The following is a 15,069-nucleotide window of genomic DNA, read 5'->3' on the forward strand; positions in this document are numbered from 1 at the left end:
TCCTCCATCTTTCCCCCATTGTTGAGCATGACATCATATGGTATGGGATATTCCTTTGGTCAGCTGGGGTCTACTGTCCAGGCTGCATCCCCTCCCAGCCTCTTGTGCACCCCCAGCCTCCTCACTTGTGGGACAACTTGAGAAACAAAAAAGACCTTGACTCCGTGTAAGCATTGCTCATCAAGAGCTAAAACATCAGTGTGTTACCAACACCATTTTGGTCACAAATCCAAAACATACCACCATATGGGATACCATGAAGAAAATTAACACTATCCCAGCCAAAACCAGTCCAAACGCTTAAGTTTGGGCAACAGAACTCAGCTTGGAAAAATATTTATTAGTATCAGTATTGGCGTTGACACCGGTATTATTTATGTCTGAACTACTTCCACTAGGGTCTTTTTATAGTCAATGGGGAGAAGTAAACTCTTCAGGATATAATTCATATGAATTATTTTACATGTCTATAAATAGGTCAAATGATATACCGGACTCAGTCATTTCTTTGTATTGGCTATGGAAGGAATCCTAATAACTGCCTGCCCCCTGTGCTTTCAATCACTTTTACACCTACTGAACATAATGACTTAAAGCGTTATGATATCACATGATTCAAGTAATTTGCTTTATTCTATCTATTCTAAATGGCCTGGCCATTTGTTACTATAGCACCACATGGCGAACATCTGTGGAGGAAGAGTAGAGAGGTAGTTAAGAGACGTCTGCTTTACGCTGATAGCACACTTGAAGAGACAGAAAAGATTTGTAACAAGGATGAAGTATGTATTTATTCTGCTTCGCCATGTGTTACACAGAAACATAATCACAATGATATTACCAAAATAAAATACATCAACAAATATGCAGTATCTCCAGATGCAAAGTAAACATAAGAGACTATCACATGAGACAAGTGATAGTCTCCAGTGTACCTTGTACCTCTCAGAATGGGTTATTTGAGATATTCTGCTCCTAGATGAACCATTTGTGACCACATGCTAGATAGAAATGAAGACTGAAAGATCTGCAGATTAGCATTTTAATACAAGACACTTTTTCCATCAAAGACCTTCTTCAAATCTTGGTTTACATAAATGAAGTGTGTTTCCTCCACTATCCTACCCCTCCATGGATACTGACTACATTCCAGAAAATCACCACCACTAGCAATCCAGTAAGGGAAGTCAAGCTCTGCTGATGAGTCAGGGATGAGGTCTGGTGAGACAGAATGAGCAGTACAGGCACAGCTGAAGACACTGATTCCATCCCGCCATCAGATGTACATTACTGATCTCAGCAGTTTAAAAGAAGAGCATGTATTTGGTACAGCTGACAGCAGCCTTCTGGTTAAACTGCTTTTCAGCTGGTAGACTACTCTGAGCTTTGTTACAGAACTGATCAGTAAATGCACACATTTTTTTTGTACTTCTCACCGTAGTTAAGACAGTGAGTAATCTGAACAACTATTTAAGCATTATTAGTCACTGTCTTAAATATGTGCAAATGGAGCCTGTGTGCATGGATCTTACTGCTTGCCAATGACAGGGCAGAAAACATTCACTGTGCTGAGTGTGGTCTGATGTTCAGTCCAACAGGATGTGTCAGGGAGTACACAGTAGAGAAAATCAATGAAATTAAGTATAAGAGAAGGGAGAAGACAGAGACAAGAACATTTTTCTTAAAAATGTAGAAATGTAAAATATTGCCCCCCCAAAAATTATGAGAGATCTAGAACTTGAGAATGCTTGTGTGCATTTATTTGTACCCACTCCTTACAAAACCACTCCTGCCTCATATCCTGTTAATATAGTATGTGTAAAGAAATTAAAGCATGGGCTTGTGTGAAATTATCCTGTTATTCCTTGAAATAATTCCCAATTGGAGGTCTGAAGAATGGGATCACAGACAGGTAAAATCTGAGGGACAACTGAAAGAAGAGAAATAAAAGCATTACACAGAAAAGGTGGCAGTCCAAGGAGAGACATTAAATGTGAAGGGATGAGAGCAAATGTAGCAGTTAGGAGTAACCTCTGAAAAGCAAAAACACAGAAGACAGAAGTAGAACTTAGAAAAGGGTATGGGAGCCCAGCCAGGAGCAGTAGAAGCATTTGTATAAACTCTCTAATGAGGACATACTTCATGTGTCCATAAGAGAGAGTCTCCTGCGGCAGGAGTTTAACTGATAGAGAAGGAATCCATTGATGGAGATAAATACAGGTGTTGTCAAATGAATCTATTGGGCATAACACTAAGAGCCCCTGAACTTGTAGTTACGTTTGTTAACACAGTCTACATGGTTATCTGACCAGAGACCATGTTTTTATTTTGTGTATCCACAACAGGGGCCCAGATTATTAGCTAGACCCTCTCAGTGTTGACATGATACCAGTGATAGCCAACAGGATCAATACAGCCAGCAACTGAGTGTCAGGACACAGGAGGGTCTAAACTGCTGTGCAGGCCTGCTGCATCCAAGCACAAAATAACAAAGGACTAAATGAGAGGAGTTTTGTCTTCTCCCCTCTCTACAGCTCCAGGAAAGCCACAGCTAAATAACTGCAAATATTGGAGGGGTTGTGCCGACCCACTTTATCTGTTGGGTAGGAATTAGCACAGTGGTGTGCCATGTGTGGCCAACAAATGGTCATAAGAAAGTTACAAATATAAGGGAGTAAGCAGTGTGATTATGGCAAATGTATGAAGCTGAACTAAGATAAATTAGGAGCCAATTTTCAGGTATAATTATCACTGTAAGTACATTGTGCAATATCTTTCAGCTGATCTTCTGCAGAAGGCTGCAGTGTTCACCAGCAAGATCTAAAAGTTCGGAGTCTTCTGACTATATCATTTCCAAATCTGTTGTGCAGCCATTGCTGATAACTAGTTGACATGATGCATGACCCCACCAGAGGATAATAGCTCTGTATGCTGCACGAAGCCCACTTGAACTGTTCTGGCAAGAACAAGTGAGTCATTAATTATCCCATGGTTGAATCCATTGAAGACTTATTAACACTAATTCACAAGAAAGGGGCTTGTTTGATTCCCAGCAGGGATGGAAGAGCTAAATTATACTGGTATTAAAATGCACCTAATATTAAGGCCAAACCTCCCAAAGTAGTGCAATTTCAAAGTGATATTAGTAAGATTATCTGAAATACCCTTGACTCCTATATAAATATTACTACTGTATTACTATGCAATTACTATTCATTGCCAAACCAAACTTTCTTTAACTATGGCATTTAGAATAACCTTTAGAGCACCAAAAATTATCTGAACTTATTCTAGTTATTCATGGCCAAAAGCTAAGTCTGTCTGTTAGGATTTCATTAATGCTTCCTTTAGATATTCAGACTGATTACCATATATAAATCTGTCATGAATTAATTCAGAAGAAATTAAAGAACACTTGCAAAATAATCCATGGAATAATCAAATACTTAAAAATTTACTATTAATGACAATTTAAAAACTGCTATCATAGGAAACCAGAAGGTAGAACTGGCATTAATTATATTGATGAGAGTTGATGATAGTAGGACATTTTCTGGACTACAAAAAACAACAGTAAACAAAAGTTCTTGGCTGAAACTGGAAACAAAAGCTGAAATATATTTTGTATTCCTTCAAGAAGTTTGAAAACAGAACAAAATGCTACAAGGTTAGGTTTACTTGTATATTTGCAATCAAATAACAGCTTCAGTTTTAATTTTGCCTTTTTCATCTGTGCAAATCTACATGCAGGCGTTATTTTGGGATAAAAGCACCTTTAAATGTTTTTTTAATCAATAAAAATAAATGAACAAGTATGATATAGCAATTTGGAAGCCTATAATGAGCTATATGTTCAATTTATTAAAAATATAAATGTCGTTAGACTATATATTTAGTTTAAAATATATTTTTAATATGTAATAATAAAAAGTTTAATTGTATTTTCAAAATTAGAATAATGATGATTCTATCATTAGTTTGGGTTGGAAGGGATCTTTAAAAATCATCTCACTGTGGAAAGGGACATCTCTAGATCAGGCTGCCCAAAGCCCCATCCAACCTGACCTGAATTAGTCATTGTTTAAACAAACTTTACACTTTTAACTTAAGTGTTCTCTGGCATGATTCTTTAATACAGTCTAGTGCCTGTTGGCATGTCTTGAGAAAAGCTGAAGTGTCTAAAATAGAGTCAGCTGAAAGTTGCAGTCCTGAAAACTGAGCAGATGATGCTCAATCCTAAAACTGCAAAATCCTAAGGAAATTGTCAATGGACCTCATTTTTCAATTTAAAATTTCCCAAATTACGCTTCTGGGCATGAACTTTAGCACTTCATTCAGTCTTATGAGCAGCCTGGTATGAATCTCATACCTTACAATGAAAAATTCCGTGCTTGAAATCATTAACAAAGTATTTTCAGGGTGTCCTTAAATACAAATTAGCAATAGAATGTCTGTCTATATGCAGCTTTTTTTTTTTTTTCCTTTCTCAAAATCTTGAAAAAGCCCTGAGAGAAAAACATGGTTCGCAGAAAGGGGTGGGATTCAGACATTTAAAGTTTTTTGTTTCTCATACTGATTGTGCTCCTTCTGACTGGCTGGAAGCATTATCCCAGCAGCAACCCATTTCCTAGAATCCCATCCCATGATGCCAAACTCCTGCCCCACTCTGCTCAGGGAGCCTTCTTGCCTGACATACAGCTCTGGGGTCCACTTCAGTCAGACTCTTCAAAACTCACTGACTCGGTTCTTTTTTAGTTTTTTAATGAGATTATTTGCCTGACAAAAGAGAAAACGTTCATTGTAGGATGAAATAACTTTGAAATTTGAATCACATTTTTTTTTCACATCCAGATACAAAAGGTTTTATAAAGATCTTTATTATAGTAAAAACATGGACAAGATCTGCAGTTGTCAGGTGGATTGACATAACGCTGTATTATGGCGTGCAGAGTCAATACTCTGTAGCACTAAAACACTATTTATATAGTGGAAGGCTGCGGTTCTTTAAGAGAGACAGAATGATCACTTTTTAAATGTGAATAAATGTTTAGAGAACAACAAAGCTTTCTTTGAGCTGTTAGGAGAGCCTCATAATAAAGTGATTATGTCTGGCTGTCTATTATAAAACCTTTCTGCTACTGAACCACTTTTAATATCCCATACTGAAGCAGCACACTTATGATCTGCAAGCATTTCCAAAAGTGGCCATGAATTTTCAAACTGATAATAGGAACCTGACAGAAACATTTTTAAAAGCTTGACCCAGTAAAGTGCTGAGCAGTTTTCTGAAGTGCTGGGCAGCCTCAAACCCGATTGTTTTCAGGGAGAGCTGTGGCTAGCCACTGAATTTTAGGAATACTCAGCATTTTGCAAGATTTAACTCTGAAGATCCTAACTGAAAGTCAATGAGAGTTAGTTTCCTAAACCTCAGCATCTCTAAGATAATTCAGTCCTTGAAATCAATGGAGTCAGCTCCCTAAGTGCCTTTGAAGCTCAAAGTTTTCACTTTGCAGAGTACAGTGCCATGGTTCCTGGCTCCTACAAAACTGTGTACAAAAACCATAGGATATACTGATGGATTTACATGTCCACCGTCTTCTGCAACATATTTCTAACTGCCAAGGAAACAAAGTTAGGGTGTGGGGAAAGCCCTTAGTAATAAGCCCAGACAATTAATCTTTCATGTGTATCATTTGTAGAAGAAGTATCACAATTTTGCAGTATTAAAGGAAAGTGGAGCAGAGAGAATGAAGTAAAGCTGACACTCCAAGATGACAGGAAACATGGTTTAGCAATCCAAGTGTGTTTGTGCTCCTTAGAAAAGTAATACAGATGCATTCTGGTTATTTCATCTGGAAAAATTCATTCAGCTAAAAACTTCATCTTCACTTTGATAAAATACGCAACATTGCATTACTTTTCATAGATCATACCAGAACTGGGCATTCAGCAAACATGGCTCATTGCCCCAAGAACGGAAAGCATATGATATCTTGTGTACCTTTTAGCAGAAAACAAAACCAGCCAAAACAATACCACTGCCATGTTTGAAGAGCCTGATAAGGCATTCACTGAAGGCCCCAGCTCTGAGTCTCTAATCTTAAGCAGCATCGGCCCCAGCAAGGTGATTATTACTCAGAATATTTTCCAAAATCTTTGCTGGAATTTAATAATAATCCATGCTGTACATGTACCAGGTCTTAGAGAAACAGCTTGGGTGTTTGCCTGCTTGTCTCTGAATAACAAGGTCTTGGTGCACTGAGGCACCACGAGCGCTGGCCTTGCTGGATCCTGGGCCTGGTGGGGCTGCCCTCCCCACCTGTGTCCCTGGGGAGAACCTGCTCAGGAACAAGAAGCCCACAGAAGAAGCCCACAAAAAGCCAACTAAAGTTATGAGTTTGCAATGGTTTTTCTCGTTACAAAAGACAAGTTTAGCACTACAGTTGGATTAACTTGGGGTAAGCATTTGGTCACACAATTAAATGGCAATTAGACCACTGCCTTCCTGCAATATTGATTTTATTTAAAATCTGCTGCTTAAGTCAAATGTTTTTAATGTGATCTCTTTCTTGACTCTCCAAATACTTTTTATTGCCAAATATATTTTAGCAGACTTTTAATCTCATTTTAAATAAAAGGAAAAGAGAAAGTGAATGAAATACGTATAAAAGCAGACATAAGCCATTTATGAAGTAAAACTAATCAAGATATAATTAGGATTACCTCAATAACTATTTTAGGAACATAGCAAGGGTTATCCCACCTGCGCTTTGTTTGTGTCTCTTAAGTTTTAGCATCTGGACAAAAATGAAAATAGTCCATTGCTCTCAGCAAACAGAAAGTGGAGCACTCAAAAGCAGCAGAAATGCTCTGACACACCGAACAAAGGAGTGAAGCTGTGGTTCCACCTGCCCTACCTCGTCAGCCCGCAGAGCATGGTGCTCGCTGTGAAGGGTTGTGGCAGCTGTCACGGCTCTGTTCTTTCCTTCGGGGGCATTGCCTTTGATTTTGGATAATGCTTCCATCAGCTGCCACAAGAGCTTCTCTTCACACATGCACAGCAACCTGGCAAAGTCGTAAATCCACAATTTAGTGCTAAGTCTTTGTGAGCTTCGGTCTCGTCTGAGGACAGTAAGTCAAATGAACCCTAATGGGTGAACCCCATCACAATAAATCGAGCCTACTACTGCTGATGTCTGGGTCTGCTACATATGCTTGGGATTCACCACACAAACATAACCAGCCGAAGCCATTCCTCACCCTGTAGCCTTGCTTGGTCAGAAATTATAACAGGGAAGAACTCAAAATTTCAGCCTAATTGTCTGAAATTTGACCTCAGCTAGCTCCACTTTGCTTTCACCTTTTATAAACAGAAAGGAACAAATTATTTGCAATTGAGTTAGAGATTCTATTGAGGCTTTCAGTTCTCAACCATAAAGAGTTCATGGGGGAACACATAGTTGTGTACTGAAGTAGTATTTTTAATACATCCATTTCCATTACATATTTATATATGTATACAGGTGAAGATGTTTGTGGAATAAAAAGATATTTTTAGTTTTTTTAAATCTAGTTGCATGTATTTGCAGTTTATCTCAGTACAAGATAACCTTTAAATAAGTACACGTACTTGTGAACATCTAACTAAGCAAAGTTAATTTGAAAAGCTTACTGGTTTCGGAAAAACACAGAATAACAATTTTTATTGTTCTGTTATATTTTGAATTGCATTTGAACAAAGCCGTTCTCTTGTCTTTATTTATTTATGCAATGCCCAGAAGTGTGCTATCTGCTCTTCAGTTGCTTGTCAATATGTTTATTTATTTAAAAATCGATCTTTTCACCTTAAATCCACTGTTGATAACAATTTTTATTCTAATAAAGTATTTTTAATAAAACACATTTTAAGGGTGGTTTTAATCACATGGGATCAATAGGCAGTTCATTGTGATGCCTGTGAAAAGGTAGCTAGTACACATTGATTTTAACTTCTGCAGTAACACAGTAAAAATCTTGATTGTTAAAAGTCAGAATACTAAAGGGGGGGAAAAAAGTTTAAAAACCAGCCTACAGATTTTTTCCTTGCTTCTGGCATCAAACACATCTCACCATCCAAAGAAGTTTTATTTCTACTTTACCTGTTCACCAAAAAAAAAAAAAATCACATTTAATGGCTTCTATGCATTCAGATAACAAATGTAAGACTCTGCATTCCCAAACAAGTGCTGCACATTACAGGAAGGAGTAAAGAGCCTCAATCAAGCAGTGGCTGAGGTTGAGGTAGCTGTAGAGAAACAGAAATGAAAAAGGCAGAAACTAAGAAACAGAAGTGAAAATTCAAGGAAATAATGTGCTCATCCATCTGAAAGTGGAGGCTGCTGTTAAAAGAAAGGAGAATATCTTCAGAAATGCCCTTGATAGATGGATCCCCATGCTTTAAATAAAGCCATAAAATATATTCTACAGTGAAAAGTGTTGAGGGGGCAGCTGAAGCAGCAAAATATTCCCCGTGTTGCTCATGAGAAATATATTTTCAGAATCGAACAGAGAAGGCTCAAAATGTTATACGCACCTTTTTGTATTAGCAAGTGATATGTAATGTTAGATTTACCCCTAAACTACGTCAAATGGTTTCACTGATTTTTTTGAAGGATTACCTGACAAAATCCAGAGGGATAACAGACAAGTTTTGCAGGGAGCTAGATGTCACACAGCACTGCACTCCAAAATCTGGTCTAATAGAATTTATTTATCTCAGGCATAATATGAGCTGTGGAAGCTGATAATCAGGCCACCAAATTAGACGCTAGGTTTAGAGCTGCCGTTCTTTAACTGTCAAAGTTTGCAAATATCGGCCTTTGTCTGTAGTACCACCTAGTGTCAAAAATTTATCTCTGAGCTGAAAAGAGCTGGATTGAACTCCATTCCTTCTCCTTTATCTCCTTCATCCAAAACAACACCAGAATACTCAGAAAGAATGCCAGGAGGGCATTTTGTGATGCTGAGCCTAAGGCAGTGTGTCTTTCACACTTCTGCTTACTTGATGGAAACAGAATTTGGAGCCTGAAAGGAACTTGTTTTTGGCACATCAGGCCAAAATTCCCCCAATACTATGCACGATTGTAAGTATGGTTAATTTTTCCCATCATATAAAGCAGCAGAAATGCTGTAGGACTTCTCCACAATGAGAGATTACTGCACAGTAAGCAAGGCTGTGGCTGCACAGTCCACTCACTGTCTTGCATTTGTGGGTAAGCCCCAAAATGGGATCCCATAACTTGTAAAGAAAGGATGATCTGCCTGTACACAAAGGAGTCCTCATAGAGAACAAAACAGAGTCAGCAGCATGCTGAAAATTCATGCTCCTGCTCTCCATGAGTTAATTTGCCCCTGTACACGTTCTTTCAGAAACAAAATGCTCTCCTGGAGACCCCAGCTTGCTGAGGGAGGTGGCCGTGTGGGAGCCTGCTTCCTGCCTGCTCATCTGCCCAGGAAGTTTACATGCAGTGCCGGAGCAGGAGAGCCGGGCAGCCCAGGAGCCCAAATGCTCACACTCCTGCCAAGGCAGGCGAGCTGCCCACCTGTGAAAGCTTGGCACCTGCAGCCCCTCCAGCAGCAGCCCCAGGAGCCTAGCAGGCTGTGGGAGGGGGCAGCCCCATGGCCCTGGGGCAGGAGGATCAGGACTTGGTGGCCATCCGTGCTGGGGGCTGCCAAGGAGTCTGACAGCTCCTGTGTGTGGTAGTCAGGAGCCAGGCAGGTGGACAAGGTGGCAGGTGACACCTAACCCAACCTAAGCAGGGCCTTTTTGGACCTGTCCCCACTAATCTTTTCTAGTGGAAAAAGGGTTTGCCCCAGAGTTTCTTGCCAGTTCTGTCTGGGACTTCCCAAAACACAGTATCTAGAAGAGAAGTTCATAAAGCGATGGTAGGCAAAGAAAGCTCACCACATGAATTCAAATTAAGCTAGAACAGATACAGCAAATGTGAAAGGATATGCAGCAGGCATATTTAGTAAACCAGGATGGAGTGTGTCTACCGAGAACTCCCTGGAGATGCAGCCAGCCTAAGCACATAGGCCTCTCGTTACAATTCCTGTGACTAATGAGTAAGTGCCATGGCAGCTCCATGTATAGTTTATAGATTCGCTTATAAATTTAATACAAGAGTGGGCCAGAGAAACAAGATAAAGATTAAATATATAGCAAAAATTTGTAGCAACATCAGCTAATTGCATAGCTGAGGCAGGAGGTGTTAATTACAATTATAGATGAGCCAGCTAGTAATTCACATTAGTGAGCATAGAGCAATTATCAACCTGCTGGTTTTCTTGCTACTCATAATATACATGTTTTCCCATTTCTGATGGAACATAATAGCTGTATTGAACAATGTAACAGAACAGTAATGGATATAATGCCTATTTAGGTAACCTACAGCTGTGATGTGCAGTATTATCACAAAGATATTGTGTTTCATTTGGAATAAGTCACTATCCAGAGAGCTAAGTATTTCTACTCCTAGACTTGAGTAGAAAAAGCGTCATGGGCATTTCACAGATGGACAGACATACTTTGTTTCTAACATTAACATTTACAAATATAAGTTAACATTGGCTGGACCTGAGGCGAAAGTGCAGTTTAAATTATGCACCAATAAAAACTCAAATCTTAGACTATCAACATCAGCACATCTGTTTCAAAGTGATAAATTGGAAGAATCTCACCAACATTCAATCGGAGTCTCCGAGCTTGGCAAACATGTTATGCCTATGAGCTTCCAACTGACTTGGTTTAACATCGCTCAGCCAGGAGAGACCATGTCATCATGGTGGCAGCAGCCTTATAATGTAACGGAAGCATCATCATGTGGTGTGCTAGAAAGAAGGTATTAAAGACAAGGTGACCTTTTCAGGAGTAGGACTCAAGAGGACTTAGTGCTTGCATGTCACTCCCATGTTCTTCACCATTCAGCAATTCCAGTGGCAAGGCACTGGATGAAGTGTAAGCGCACAGATTCCCAGGGGAAGGAAGGCAGAATGCTGGTTTAGCCCACAAATCCTGTAGACAGTGGGGTGGACAAAATTCTCTCTTCCCCATTTACAGAAAAGCAAGGTGCTTTTCAGCTACCCTGGCTATTTTACTCTAGCAATGTTTTGTGCTGTGTACTTTATACACTCTACAGCAAAAATCCCTTTCAGTCAAATGGGAGTTACTCATCTGAAAACCTTCTTCTTTGGGATGAACTCTGCATATTCATACTGACAGAATGCTCCACTGCAGTTCCTGGCAGTGCCTTGCTCTTGACCACTCCAGCCTCAAACAAATGTTAAGGAACGCTATTGCCTTCATACTGACACAGAAGACTGTCACATTTTGAAGATATTCCACTGTCTTTTCACATCCTTTCCATATATTTAGGCCATTAGTTCAGTCACATTGTAATTCAATGCAAGGATATCAAGCAACTATTCAATTTTTGCTTGAAAATTAGTATCGTTCTGGGCAGATGTTTATCAATTAACAGGTACTTCTGGGATATTATAACTAAGCTACATATTTTCTGCTTGTTTAACAATAACTGAAGCTGAATTCAGTATTATAGGTGTATCAAGAGAAAATGAAATCCCTCCTATGTTAATATACAAAACAAAACTGCAACGTTAGTAACAGTATTTTCTTACTATTTATTGTTTTTAAGTATTTGTAGACTTCAATGGAAGGAATAATGGGTAGAACCAGGTAAATATTTTTGCCTAAATTCCATGACTATTTACTCTAATTTTAGAATAAATTTGTTTTGAGTTGCATTTGCACCACTTCTGTGTTTCATTTCTGGATTATATTCTGCAAAACCACCTGCATAGTAGAAGATTTGTGCATTACATAAGTCAACATAGCTGCTATTTTGAGAGCTTAGCTGAGATATAAAGGGAGCATACACTTCACACTTTCTATGTAGCAATAAATATACCTACAAATCTGATATATCTGTGTGCTTCTTCCTTTAAGTATATATAGGTTATCACCCTATCTTAATCTGGGATTTTTTGGTCAGTGTGATTGAAAGGAACTGATCAAATAGTTCTGTCAGTACGTATCATCCTGGAATTCCTAGGTTTCTGAAGGTCCAACAGGGGAATGAGAACCACATTAATGTCATAAACTGATAAATTATTTGTAATCATGTTAAACTGTTAAATATCCAGCAAGATTTGGATACCAAAATTTTCTGGATTCATTTGTCAACCTGAGGAATGATATAGAAACACTGTGTGCTTTTCTCTCAACAAACTTCCAGATGAGGCACTAACATTTTCAAACCTGTGAGTCTGGATGTGTTTCAAAGCACGTTTCCATCATCTTTGTGCTGAAATTCTCAGTATCACCATGATGGTACTAGGACCTGGCTGATGCCAGAGCAGAGGGCTGCAAATGAATTAACACTTCTACTGGAGACAGACGATGACGGAGAAATTATCTCACTCTTAGATGACCCAAGCTAACTCAAGCTTGAAGTAAAGACAGTTCTGAAGTTTAGAGGGAGGAACATGAGAAAGGTCCTGTTTGGCCATAGGAAATAAACAGGAAAATTGGTAAATGTAACAAATCTCACAGGATAAGTAAACAGATATTCAGCACACTTAAATACAGAAAAAGAGTACTTCACAGAGTTTAAGTGTGACATGCTCTCTCTATGTGACTAACTGGAAAATTCTTGCTTGACTTCAGTAGAACCAGTATTTTGTCTTCTGTACTCACACTTGACATGGATGCAGCCATGTTTGTTCTATAGAGACTCGTGAACAACTAAAATATAAGGAACAGTTTCAAATGTTAAATGTTATTAAGATAAAATAGAACACATTTTAGAAGTAACACTTTGGGATATTTGTTATTGATAGCCAAGCAATAGAGATGATCAAATATAAATAGTTTACAGATGAGTATAAGCTATAGCTCAGATATAAGTACTTCCCTCTGTATTTGAGCATCATTAAAGGAATCATTTGTCACTTTTTCCTTGGTGCCTGTTCAAGTAGAAGTTACAGCTTTCAAGGTATTTTATTGTGAATGAGGTTAACTTTAGCGTCCTTGGGCTACTCCCTCCTTTGAAGAAAGAAATTATGATGCCTATAACTATGCTAGCTGAGTGCTTTGTGACTGGAATGCTTCTGAAGCAGTCACCACACTGATAATGCCTCACCCCTGTGCAAAGTGGTGTATGACTTATTTTTATCATGTGGTGGTTTAACACTGATGGGCAGCTCAGCACCACCACACCACTCTCTCACTCTCCCTCCTCGGAAGATCAGGGGGAGAAAATACAGTGGAAAAAGCTCAGGGGTTAAGATAAAGGCAGGGTGAACACTCATCAATTATTGTCATGGACAAAACAGATTAAGCATGGGGGAAATTAACCTAAGTTATTGCCTATTGATAGCAGACTAGAGCAGTGAGAAACTAAAAGCAAACTACAAACACCCCACCACCATCCAATCCACCCTCTTCTACCTCCTTCCCCCAAGCCGTGCAGGGGAACGGGGAATGGGGGCTGCGGTCAGTCCCTGACGCTTCGTCTCCTCCACTCTGTCGCGGTCACTCTCTGCCCCTGCTCCACGTGGGGTCCCTCCCACGGGATGCCGTCCTTCCAAAACTGAGCCTGCGGGGGCTGCCCACAGGCAGCAGCTCTTCAAGAACTGCTCCCACATGGCTCCGTACCATGGGGTCCATCCGTCAGGAGCAAACTGCTCCAGCACGGGTCCCCCACGGGCGGCAGCTTCCCCCAGACCCCCTGCTCCTGCGTGGGCTCCTCTCCACGGGCTGCAGCTCCGGCCCGGGGCCTGCTCCTGCGGGGGCTCTCCATGGGCCGCAGCCTCCTCCAGGCCACATCCACCTGCTCCACTGGGGGCTCCTCCATGGGCTGCAGCGTGGAGATCTGCTCCATGTGGGACCCATGGGCTGCAGGGGGACAGCCTGCTCCAGCAGGGGCCTCTCCACAGGCCGCAAGGGACTTCTGCTGCGTGCCTGGAGCACCTCCTGCCCTCCTTTTGCACTCACCTTGGGGGCTGCAGGGCTGGTTCTCTCACATTTTCTCACTCCTCTCTTTCCCTGCCGCTGTTGCAGGAGCTTCCTTTCCTTTCCTTTCTGAAATCTGTTCTCACAGTGGCACAACCAACATCACTTGGCTCAGCTCTGGCCAGCAGAGCTGGCTGGAGCTGGCTCTGATCTGACATGGGGCAGCTGCTGGGCTCTGCTCACAGAGGCCACCACTGCAGTCCCCTGCTATCAAGCCCTTGTCAGATAAGCCTAATATACACAGTAAATATATAGTATAGATTTAAAACCATATATTCAGGGAAAGATCATACAGAATACAGTCCTGCAGAAGAATCACTTAGGGTTCATTTCTGTTTGTAGCTGCACTGACATCAGCAAACATGTGAACCAGATATATTGCTTCTTTAGCTGATTTTAATTAATACTAATACTTTTCTTCAACAACCTTATTTAACTAAATCTAGAGCCTATAAACAACTTCACTAATAACAACAAAAACCTAATGCATATGACTTTACCCACTGAAACTCAATGAGATTTTTCAAACAAAGTTATTTCTTCTACATAAAGATTTACAGATAGCTTTGCTGCAAGACTGTCTTTGTAAGCGTAAGATCTAGCATAATAGAGTTTTGATCTTAAGAAAAGATACAATTTTTAATAGCTATCATTAATAACAATTTGGAAGATGAACTGAATTTTAAAATAGATGCAAATACAACAAGTTTTGAATATGTATTGAATACATATTCTGTAAATTAATTGTCAGCACTACTTCAATTTGCAAAATGTGCATTTCACCTACATATGCCCAAAACCTGGTTTAGAGGGGCTCGTGAGCATTGAACATCAGTTTCCAGTAATACACCCAGGCAGATATACCTTGCTATCCAAACAGTAAGTTCCTTCTCAGCTCAGGCTTGCTTTCTTGCTCCAGACCCTGTCATCCACCAAAAAATTCCTGATCCTCAACCGCAGTTTGAGATTTCTTTGGCTTCCAGACACACAACCGT

Source organism: Cygnus atratus, chromosome 3 (genome assembly GCF_013377495.2).
Source record: "Cygnus atratus isolate AKBS03 ecotype Queensland, Australia chromosome 3, CAtr_DNAZoo_HiC_assembly, whole genome shotgun sequence".
NCBI lineage: Eukaryota > Metazoa > Chordata > Aves > Anseriformes > Anatidae > Cygnus > Cygnus atratus.